Below are 12,094 nucleotides of genomic sequence, written 5' to 3' on the forward strand. Positions count from 1 at the left end.
AACTTCACTACCGCTTTACAATAACCCCCATCACCACATCATAAATTACCACAACTACTATAACCACCCCCCCAACCCATCTACTACTACTACTACTACTATACAAACAATGTTTACAACCACCACCACAAAAAAGCCCCCAATTGTTTTTAAAGTTCCAACTTTTGCACATAAAAAATTTTTTTCAAATTATCATTATTTTTATTTGTTTTTATTCAACGGGTCCATGGACATTTGAGAAAAACCTTCTCCTTTACAATTCTTGTTTTATCGGAGGGGAGCGGTCTTCTCAACTCTCCATGCCTCAACAAAAAAATCCTCACGAATCCTCAGAAAAAAATTTCCCCAAAACCCATCCTGCTTTTTGCAAGAAATTTTTATTTTCTATCTCCTCACTCAAAACAATTTTCCTCATAAAAAATCTCGCACATTTAAATGATAAAAATTTTGTCTTTTGAAAATTTACTAAAATTCTGGAGAAGAAATTTAAAGCAAAAACTTCAAACAAACAATTTTTATGAAGTCCATTGCCTGAAAGTCTGTCAGTTCACACAGCAAAATCACAGAAGTACACAATGTTCCCATGAAAGTTTTGATAGGGCCATTCCCGTCTGTTCTTGATGAGGGGAAGGTCTCATCTTTGATGGAAATTTTAACAGGTGGGATTTTTTTTTTTTTTGGTTCTTCTTCGAGTATAGCATTCTTGTAAAAATTTGATTTCATAAATTATTCTTATTTTCCCTGTAACCGAATCTTTTTGCCAAGAATCAAAATTCAATTCAGATCCAGCAACCCAATTGTTGCGTGGGTAGTGAGGATAGAAAAAGTTGGAACTGAATTTTGATTCGAGCCAAGACTATCTGCATTTTAAGAATAAGTAAGGCGCATAATTCCTAAATTTATCCCAGCTTCTATATTATTAAAAGGACATTTTACAACGACTGTGAATATGACTCTAGTATGTATAATATATTACTTTCCACAATTTTTAATAGACCAAGCTCAGAATGGACAAAGGGGTAATAATTTGATCATAATTTTGACTGAACCATTGACAGACGAGGTAATCTTGCCTGTGTGGGGACGCTCTCTTAATTTTCATTCTTTTTTTGTTTTTTTGTTTTTTTTAATTTTGTGTGAATGTATTTTTTTGTTTTTATTTTATTTCTGTCCTTCGTGTTTATATTTGAAATATTAATAATAAATTAAAATTTGAGCTTTTTTTAGCGCAATATCCACTAAATGTGCTCAAAGCGCCTTTACAAGGTCCCTGGTCAACAGCAACATTTAACATTTTTAGGCGATATTACAATTTTTTGGACAAAGACACCGCTGTTAACGGCCAGGTAGTCATTTTAACACCTGAGTACGGGAGAGAATGTGAGTAAAGAGCCTTTTCCAAAGACTCAACTATGCGCGAGTGCGAGGCTCGAACCCAGGACCTTCTGACCCAAAAAAAAAAAAAAAAAAGCGAGTGTCATACCACTAACCACATATTAGTGACTATACTGAAAGCATTTGCTTCCATTAAGTTTTTGGTACGACCAAATTTCCTTTTGGGAAAAAAAGAATTCATTATCATTGTAGTACAAATAAAAATTTGATGTTGTAAATCGTAATATCCAATAAATTTACTCAAACTAAAGGGAATCCCTAGTCAAACAGTCTTGACAGTAGGTAGGTATAATTTTTTGTTTCAACAGAGACAACACAGAGCGGGTACTTTTTTTTACATCTGATGCTGAGTACAGAAGAGAATATGTGTCAAGAGGACTCAAGTACTCAACTTTGGACCATCTTGATGTGGCTCAACCAGTGACCAACAGTTCTGAAGATGATATCTTGCCACAAAGCACTCATGATTAGCAACTCACCTAATGTTCTTCTCTTTTTTTTTTTTTTTTGTTTTTGTTTTTTGTTTGTGCACGTCTGTGTTTATGAAAATTTACTTTTTAAAAAATTTCAGTTGATTTTCATTTAAAAAATTATTCTTCAATTTGTTGCCAGAATCCAGATACAGAGACTCAAGTTCCTCCCATTGATTCATTTGGATCAAAGGCCGAGAGGGGGGAGACTACTTCATCCTTTGGGGGATGTCACCGGTACGAGGCCTACAAAAGACTGAACAGAGAGACCATTCCATGCAAACTGTTCAAATCATCAGTGGATAACCTGAGGCCTTACTAGGCGGCTCTACACCAGATCTTTTATGATGGAATTATTTATTGTTCATTACTATTAATATTTGAATTTAACAACACTGCAATGGCTGTGATAAGTTTTGTCTCTATAGTATTTTACAGGCACATTTATAAGGCATATTTTCACTGTTAAACAATGATCAATTCGCTTTTAAATGCTTTACTCATCCCCCTAAGAGGCCATATTTGGGATCAAAATTCCATTTTATGCCATATAAGAAACCGTTTTTGTACAAGCAATCTTACAATATTCATCACGGTCTATAAGCTGTACTGTAGCTTATGTTTGTCAAGTGCCTTGACTAGGAACACAATGCTGAGGTTCAGGTTTGGAATTTTTAGACTGAAATCTATTTCCATCGTCCTTCCATTTTACTTGGGTTTTTTATAGATTGTTGTTGTTGTTGTTGTTGTTGTTGTTGTTGTTGTTATTTGTGCAGTGGAATCCTGATATAGCCAATACGGCTGGACCAGAAAGATTGTTTGTCTTTAAGCAAAGTTGACTTTATCCATTATCATGGTACACACTTAAAGATAAAGAACAGAAAACTTGGGACCAACAACAGATGTTGACTTTAAGAGTGTCGATGTTATGCAGATTCCCCTTTGGGCGTGTTGAAAGCCTAAGACCATATGTCAACATCTAGGAACACACTTTTGAACTACATACATTATTATTGCCTTTATGAATACCGTCAAAGTAGGTCATTTTGCCTCGAGGGGAAACGTTACCGCTGAAAATTTAGAGCATTCAGAGTAAACTCAGTTTTGAAGCAGTTACTTTTCCCGGGCTAAAAGACTTTATCTTTTCATCAAATTGGATAATTGCCACAAAACTAGATATTATTCTAATTGGTCCAAAACAAAAGATGATTTTTCCCCTTAATCAAAGTTAACCCCCTTGACGGTATGTACATGTAATGTTTTGCTTAGTAACCGAATTTTCTTGGTCTGATTTGACAGTTATACAGGAATTCTGAAAATCCATCGACTAAATTAATTTGTTTGTTAACTAGCAGAGCTGTCAACTGGGCGTGAAAAAAGTAAACGTAGTACTTGTCCCTACGCTTTTTCTAGCCACGATACGAAAACTCCTCAAAAAGTTGTAGAAATTTTTACATTTAATTAATTCTGGTGTCTCCATTCTGTACATTTTCCATTATATGGGCCACCATATCAACGGTTATTGTTTAATACCAGAACGATTTAGTTGATACCATATTTCCTTACTTTGAATATTTTTAGAAATCCAAAACAATTTAGAATAAAGTTATTGAAATTGAAATTTCTTGCCCACTAAAACGCTTGATTTATTTCATAAGAGTGTTGACTACAAAAATAGATTTTTTTGACAAGCTATCTAACACCTTTTATCGTATTGGCAGCTCTGTCCCCGGCACAAATAATAAGTTTTTAAATTTCCCAATTCTTTTGTATACTGACAATACACCTTTTTTTTCATTTTTGGCCAAAATAAAAGTAAGGAAATCTCAGAAAATGAATCTTTTGACGAGTTAAAGTTAGATGATAACTTTATCAATCGATATACGTATATTTCAATCGATATACGTATATTTCAATCGATATACGTATATTTCAATCGATATACGTATATTTCAATCGATATACGTATATTTCAATCGATATACGTATATTTCAATCGATATACGTAAAATTTCAATCGATATACGTATATTTCAATCGATATACGTATATTTCAATCGATATACTTATAATTCAATCGATATACGTATATTTTTCGGTTTAGGACAGAATACTGGTTGGAGTTCCTGACCCCCCATAGTGGACAGGGGGGGGGGGGGGGGGCACTAACTGTGTATACTGTACCCCTATATATTTTTTGCCAACATGCTTTCTGTATTTGCCTTGGGATGAGATTACTTGGTTTTGTCCGGCCCCTGCCGGATACACTAGCTGGGAGGGAAACAGTCAAATATATAGTTTAGAGTTTTGGGAGATGATAAAATTTTTTGTCTTGTAAATCATCTCTGTTATGCACTGTATTGTGTTTTGTTTACATATTATATTATTATTTGTAAACATTTGAGTGTTCCTCTTAGTGGGGACCTTGTTTTTGTCTGGATGAGACTTTAATGATCTCAAACTATGTATTTTGATTGTGTGCTCTTGGAATCTACATCTGTTTCCTATTTTAACCAACCCCCCCTTTGTTTCACCTTTTTTCTTGGGGTGCTTAAATTGTAATTCTGGAACATTTTTCTATCCCATTTTCTTCATTTTTACTGGGGCTGATATGACCTTAATGTGTTGCAAGCGCCGTAAAAACCCTTAAAAACAAACAATTGGACAGAATATACGGTGTATCTAACCAATTTTTATTTTTTTTTTTTGGTGAAGTGACCAAAATAGAAGACTTGCCTATGACTACGAAAATTTCTCATAAATGTTACTGTGAATGACATAATCAGTCGGACGGTGAGAAGGTTTGAACTGAGATATTGCCAAGTTTAGTTAGAAGCTCAATTTTTTCAAAAATGTGTTCTTGTCATAAATGGTTAAATCAACCCGTTTTGTCCACCTTCGGGAATATCAAAGCTTAATTTCACTTCTATATAATTTTTACAGCTAGTCAAGTTTAAAATGTATGAAATTGAGAAAAAATTGCTGATAACTTTCCCATACATCATCTGACCATTTAAAGTCATGAAAAATCACCTGATTTACTTCAAATAAAAATTAAAATGCCTGGTGAGCTATTCTTTTAAAAAAAAAGCAAATCCAAAATTTCACCTTTCGACTAACATGTCATGGGGGGGGCCAAACGGAACACCCCTTTTTTTCCCCCCCCCCCGGCCAAATTCCCCCCCCCGGCCCCCACGGGGGGGAAAACCTTTTTTGGTTTTGGGGGCCCCCAGGGGGTTTTTTTTTCCCCCCTTTTTTTTTCCCCCCCCCTCTTTTCCTTTGGGGGCCCCGGGGCCCAAAACGGGGCCGGCCCCCCCCCCCCCCCCTTTTTTCGGGGCAAAAACCTTTACCCCCCAAACCCTTTTGGCCCCCCCCCCCCAAAAACCCCTTCCTTCTTCTGTCCCCCCCCTTTTTTTTTTTTTTCCCCCCCCCCCCCTTCCCCCCCCCCCCTTGCCCCCCCCCCCCCCGGGGGGCCCTTTTCCCCCCCAAACCCCCCCTTTTGCCCCCCCCAAACCTTTTCCTTCTTTTTTCCCCCCCCGGGGGGCCCCCCCCCCTGCCCCCCCCCACCCCCCGCCCCTTTTTTTTCCCCCCAAAAAAAAAGGCCCCCCTTTGTTTCCCCCACCCTCCCCCCCGGCCCCCCCCCCCCTTTTCCCCCCCGGGGGGTTGCCGGGGGGGGCCCCCCCCCCCCCCTTCCCCCTGCCCGGGGGGGGCCCCCCCCCCGGGCCCCCCCCCCCCCCCCCCCCCCCCCCCCCCCAAAACCTTTTCCCCCCGGGGGGCCCCCGGGGGCCCCCCCCCCCCCCCCTTTTTTCGTGTTTGGGGGGCCTTTTATTTTTAAAAAAATTTCAAAGGCCCTTTTTCCCCAAACTTCTTAAAAAATTTTTGGGGCAAAAATCATTGAAAAATTTTTTTTAGCGGGTATAAAAAAAACCTATTTAAAAACTTACCAAAAATTTTTTAAAAAAACCAAAAACCCAAAATTAAAGTGTCATTCCCTAATCCGTTTTTGGCGGGCTATAGGCACCTTTTTTTCCACTTCCCGTTAATTTGAAAAACCCCAAAGGAAAAATTTCCGCATGGATGAATGGGGTTTTAATTATTTATTTTGTATGTTTCAATCCCCTTGTTAGCCCAAAAATTTTAAAAAGGGGGGGTTTGGGGTTTGGGGGGGTGGGGGGGGGGGGGGGTTTTTAAAACTTTTTTTTCCCACCTTGAAAAGGTTGGGTTTGGGGGGGGGGGAAAAAAGGGGGGTTTAAAAAGGGGTTTTTTTTTAAAAAACCCAAAGGGGGGATTTTGTAAAGGGTTTCGGGAAAAAATAAAACAAAAACCCCCAAAAACCCCCAAAAATGGTGGGGTCCCCCTTTAAATTTTTAATACCACAAACCACCCCAAACACCGGGCATTAAAATACCAAAAAAAAAAAAATTAAAAAAAACCCCTTTTTAAAAATTTTTTTCCCCCTTTCCCCAAAAAGAATTTAAAACTTTTAAAAAACCCCCAGAATGAGCAAAAAAAAATTTTGGGAAAAAATTTTAAAAAAGTTTGAAAAGGGGGGAAAATGAAAAATGGCCACCCCTTTTAAATGAAAAAATTTTTTTTTTTAAATAAAAAGCCCCCTTAAAAGAAAAGTTTTCATTTTTTTTTAAAAACGAAAAAATAAAATTTTCCACGTTTCTTAAATCGAAAAATATTCAATCGCTTAAAAAAAAAAAAATTATTTCGATTTTAAAAAAAATTTTCTTATTTAAAAATAAATATTCTTTTTTGGGGGGGGGGGGGGTTCTGTTTTAAAAAAATAAAATTCCTTTTTGGGGGGGGGGAAAAATGGGGAACACAAACTTTTGAAAAAAAAAAAAGGGGGGGGAAAAATTTTAATTTTTAAAAATTAAAATAAAGTTTTAAATTGGGATTCCCTTCTTTCCAAATTTTTTAAAAAATCTTTTTCTCCACAAAAAACCAAAAACTGCCAAAAAGGACAAAATCCCCCTCATTCAAAATTTAAAGGGGCTTTTTTTAAAACGTCAATTTGGGACGAGTTTGGCCAAAAAAAAAAAACCCCTTTTTTTTTTTTTTTTTTTTTTTTTTTTTTTTTGGAAAAAACTTTAAAAAGTTATTTTTTAAAAATTTTTTTATTTCCTTGCAAAAGTCCTGGGCCCGCAACCACCATCTTAAAAAGAGTCATGGTAGGTGGGTTTCATCATCTTCTTTTTCTTCTTCTTTTCTTCTTCTTCTTCTTCTTCCCTTTTTCTTCTTCTTCCTTCTTCTTCTTTTTCTTCTCTTCTTCTTCTTCTTCTTCTTTTTCTTCCTTCTTCTCTTCTTTTCTTCTTCTTTTTCTTCTTTTTTCTTCTTCTCTTCTTCTTTTTCTTCTTCTTCTTCTTTTCTTCTTCCTTCTTCTTTTTCTTCTTCTTCTTCTTCTTCTTCTTCTTCTTTTCTTCCCTTTTTCTTTTTCTTCTTTTTTCTTTTTCTTCTTTTTCTTTTTCTTCTTCTTCTTTTTCTTTTTCCTTCTTCTTCTTCTTCTTCTTTTTTCTTCTTCTTCTCTTCTTCTTCTTCTTCTTCTTCTTCTTCTTCTTCTTCTTTTTCTCTTCTTCTTTTCTTTTTCTTCTTCTTTTTCTTTTTCTTTTTTCTTTCTTCTTCTTCTTCTTCTTCTCTTCTTCTTCTTTTTCTCTTCTTCTTCTCTTCTTCTTCTTCTTCTTCTTTTCTTCTTCTTCTTCTTCTTTCTTCTTCTTCTTTTTTCTTCCTTCTTCTTTTTCTTCTTTTTCCCTTTTTCTTCTTCTTTTTCTCTTCTTCTTTTTCTTTTTCTTCTTTTTCTCTTCTTCTTCTTCTTCTTCTTCTTCTTCTTCTTCTTCTCCTTCTTCTCTTCTTCTTCTTTTTCTTTTTTCTTCTTCTCTTCTTTTCTTCTTCTTTTTCTCTTCTTTCTTCTTCTCGTCCTCTTCTTCTTCTTCTTCTTCTTCTTCTTCTTCTTCTTTTTCTTCTCTTTTTCTTCTTCTTTTTCCGCCTCTTCTTCTTCTTCCTTCTTCTTCTTTTTCTTTTCTTCTTCTTCTTCTTCTTCTTCTCTTCTTTTTCTTCTTCTTTCTTTTTCTTCTTTTTTTCTTTTCTTTTTCCCCTTTTTCCTTTTTTCTTCTCTCTCTCTCTCTCCTCTCTCTCTCTCTCTCTCTCTCTCTCTCTCTCTCTCTCTCTCCTCTTCCCTTTTTTTTTTTTCTCCCTCTCTCCTCCTCCTCTCTTACTCTCTCTCCTCTCCCCCCCCTCTCTCTCTCTCTCTCTCTCTCCTCTCTCAATGTATCTAAAAATTGAGCATTTATATAGTGCAAAATCCACTAACGTTTCAAAGCGCTTTACATGGGCCCCCAAGCCAACACAAAGACATACGTCTGTTTGGCAAAAACATTTTTCCAAAAGAAATAGCTCATTAACGATCAGGTACCACCATTTTACCCAGAGTACATAAAGAATTGATAAAGACCTTTTTTCAAGGACCAACTACCGCCGCCAGGGGGTGGACTCGAACCCGGCCTTCCCATCGAAGGGAGTGCCATACCACAAACCCCGTTTTTTCATATACCGATTATCGCTCGAGCTGCTTTTTGTGGGCTCAAATCCAGGTCTCAGCCACATTTAAAAGATCGGGCCCAAATTTAAACAAAGCCAAAAAAAAAAAAAAAAAAAAAAAAAGCGCAGACGTCTTTTAAAAAGAGGTAAAAATAATAGATTAATAAGATGCCCCTTTAAAGTTTTGGGATTCCCTTTTAGATTCGCACTTCAAATTTCACTCTATTTATTACCATATAATGTCTGTCTTTTCTACCTCTATCAAACCAGCCATGTCTGTCTTCCTACCCACCATTTTTTTATTTTTTTATTTTCTAGATCTACTATCTTTTATCGATCTATCCTTTTAATTTTTAAAATTTTTTGGTTTTTCGATTTTTTTTTTCTCCCAATTCCACAAAACACACCCCCCGGCCTGTCCAAAAGATTTTGAATACCTTTGGGGAAAGGAAAAAAATTTTAAAAGTTCCCCCGGGGCATATCCAATATGGATGACAGCACGCGAATCTGCCAAAGTGGGGAAAAAAAAAAGCTGATTTACGTGTAAATTTTTTTACAAAAGGGAAAAAAACAATTCATATAGGCATTTTCTGGAAAAATACCCGAGATACTAAACACATGATTTTTTTTTGGGTAGATTGGGGAAATGGAAAAAATCCTTTTTTCCCCCACGTTGTAAATGTCGAATTGGGGCCCAAACAGCGACATCTTATTATTATGAGCCTAGGACCAAACCCAAAAAGAATTCTATTTGATGGGAAAACTTGTTTCAAGAAAATCAGTGTAAAAGCAACTTGACATCACACCGCGTGCTCCAGGGTTTGCCCCCGGATTAGGTTGTGCCCTACCCTCAAACAAAAAATAATATTATATGTATTCGGATTGTCGAGAACGGGGGAAATATCGTGGCGGCCCGCGGCGAAGATGGGGGGGGTGATTTGGCTGTGGTTTTGGGGGTGATGCCGAACACATCGCTCGCATCTTAAAATGCACCGGGGAATTTTGGGTAAACTTTTTTGGGGTTTGTTATAACAACAAGAGATGAAGTGAGTAGGAAAGTCCAGAAAACAATAAAATAAACATTTCGGGGGCGGGGAGGGGTTTGAACCCGCGACCCCTTCTGGGAACGACAACCCACCGGGCCGGGGGACATGACTCTATCGTATGAGCATTCCGACCCCAAAAAAGACGTCTCTAACCTTATCATTATTAGAGCCCTCTCTTTTCCCACTACTTAAAAATCGCGGCCAACCAGAGATTTTTAAACTATACAAAACTCCTGGCCAACACACACAACCTCCGCGAATTGGTTTGGGGAAAAACTATGATGGGGTCGTCTTGGGCCCAGACAGTGATAAGGGTCGAAACTCTGGGTTTAGCGTTGCCATGCGTAACTATAGTATCAGTAGGACAAGTGTAGTGATTAAAAGGGGAAATTTAATTAAATTTTCTCATTTAAAAGGTCGGAGTGATGATTTTCAAAAAAATAGCCTAATTTTATCAAATTATAACAAGACGGATGACAAGTTTAAACTTTGTATAGAAATAACCGTACAATAATAGGCCAAGCGTTGCCCTTTGCAGTGCGGGTTGAGGCGGCCCTGGACCTTTTTTCCAATGCGAAATGAACTTGTTTATCACTCTGCTAAATGCCTGACATATCTGGGGAACGCCCTTGATTTTACTGACATTTTTAAATAAAAACCCAATTCATTTAAAGTCTTCTATTTTATTTCCCATATTTTAAAAAAAATAATAATTAGGGGGGGGGGTCCCAATTTTCGGTTTGGGACTAAGCGAGGGCCCATTGCCAATTATTAATCCACACTGGGCTTTCGGACATACCGCACAAAACTTAGCGTGAGGGGCATTTTGGGGTTAGACGATTAAGGAAAAAAATTTTTCGGCTTTTGTAAAAAAAAAGCGTCGTAAAGAAGTTTTTTGTCCCCGAGGGGTTGAATTATGGAAACTAGATCGCTATTAAATGTCATAAAGCGTTTAAATTGGGCGTGAATTTTCATTTATTAAAAAATTTTTATAACATCGCACTCGAATTTTAAGGGTTATTTTTTCTTTTTTTTTTTTCTTTCTTTGTTTTTTAGAAAAAATATATTTGGTTTTTTTTCCCTTTTAACAAAAAGACTGTTCTTTGTTAAATTATGAAATTTTTTTTGTAATAAATCATGAAAAAGACTGGTTAATTTTATTTTCAATAAAAATAGAAAGAGAAGAAATGCCAATTGATATCTATTTATTCACATTATTAATAATTTGATAATATTTTGAGACAAACAAAGAGCAATTTAATATTTCGTTCCGTAACATTGCAGGGTTGAATTCCATACTTTTAAAAGTAGATAAAGACAACAACCGCGTTCACTCAAAATTATTACACCAAAAAATTTAATACCTCAGATTGGGAGAAATATAAACATTTATTTAAGCTTTATTCAAAAAAAGTAAAATTAATTAAATAAAATCGTCTTTAAATTGTTTCAAATCTTGAAAGCCAAGATAAACAATTTTGAACGGCAGTACGAATATCATATAAGTACCCTTTCCTCCGCGTATTTACAGACCGGAATAGAAGGCTACAGCGCATGTGCGTCCTTCGTCCTTTGCTTTCCCCGCTTCACGTTGAAAATGGCGTCCGCACCAAAAGTTAGTAAAACTGACGAAAAAAAATCATGATGCTGCAGATGACCCAAGCAGGTAGTATATTTAATATTTTCCATACTCAACTAGATTATGGGATCAATTATTTTATTTGAAAAAATATGATTTTGCTGATTTACTTCCAAAATATTTGAGTTGTTTCAAACCGACCCTCCAGACTGGGCGAGAAAAAAGCCTGACGCTTGTTTCAGCCAGGGTGTGTTCCCCGAAAATTGGAGGTATAATTACGATGCAGTTAAAAAATGACACTCATCTTATGATTGTACATTTTATTTGCCTTCTAAGAAATAATTCGAAGTGCACATCGTAAATACGGTGAAATAAAATGTTAATTTTTAAAACTGAATCCATTTGGTCATGTCAGCCCCCAATTTTTTTTTTTCGATCTTAAATTGGGGTAACGTCCTTCATTAAAAATACCGCAAGAATTTAAAAAGGCCCCGACTGAATAATTCTGTGTTTGGAGCACCTAATGTATTGTTGATGCTATGTTATTTTAGCGTTGAAAAAATGTAGAATGGGGTTTGGAATGTTTGAAAAATCGAAATGAGAGCCTAGACAAGGTGGGTCCTAAATTGTCACAGTCATCGTCGTCAATTATTAATTCTAGAATCCTAGATTAGATTATAGTTTTGTGTGTGGGGGGGGGGGGGGGTTTGCTTGTTCACATAGTTTTAGTCTTCTATAGTTTTATTTTAAATCAATGCAGTATCTTTTTGGGATACAGTAGTATAGGGTATTAAATTTAGCTTTGGACTGGATAATTTTTAAAAAGTCATAAATTGGTAGCCTAGCTAGTTGGTAAACTAAATTAAGGTAGGGTAAATAATTCAAATTGGGTTGAGCTCAATGAAACCTATTATATCATAAAGTGCTTTTCAACACGATCCTAATGAAAACCAAGATTTGAAAATTAGATGAGTCTGAAGTAAAGTTGTTTTAGTTTAAATTTAAAGTTTAAAGGTTGATAAATGTCCTATTCCTATTTTTATTTGCATTTATTATATACG

The 12,094-nt window shown here is 36.3% G+C and overlaps 1 pseudogene; it reads left to right on the top strand.

The window, feature by feature from the left end:
* The first annotated feature begins 538 nt into the window (after positions 1 to 538).
* On the top strand, positions 539 to 2,517 carry LOC144962324 (sulfiredoxin-1-like; annotated as a pseudogene).
* The last annotated feature ends 9,577 nt before the right edge of the window (positions 2,518 to 12,094 follow it).

Source organism: Berghia stephanieae, unplaced genomic scaffold, assembly GCF_034508935.2.
Source record: "Berghia stephanieae isolate SIO BIC M18660-M18661 unplaced genomic scaffold, UCSD_Bste_1.3 scaffold860, whole genome shotgun sequence".
NCBI lineage: Eukaryota > Metazoa > Mollusca > Gastropoda > Nudibranchia > Aeolidiidae > Berghia > Berghia stephanieae.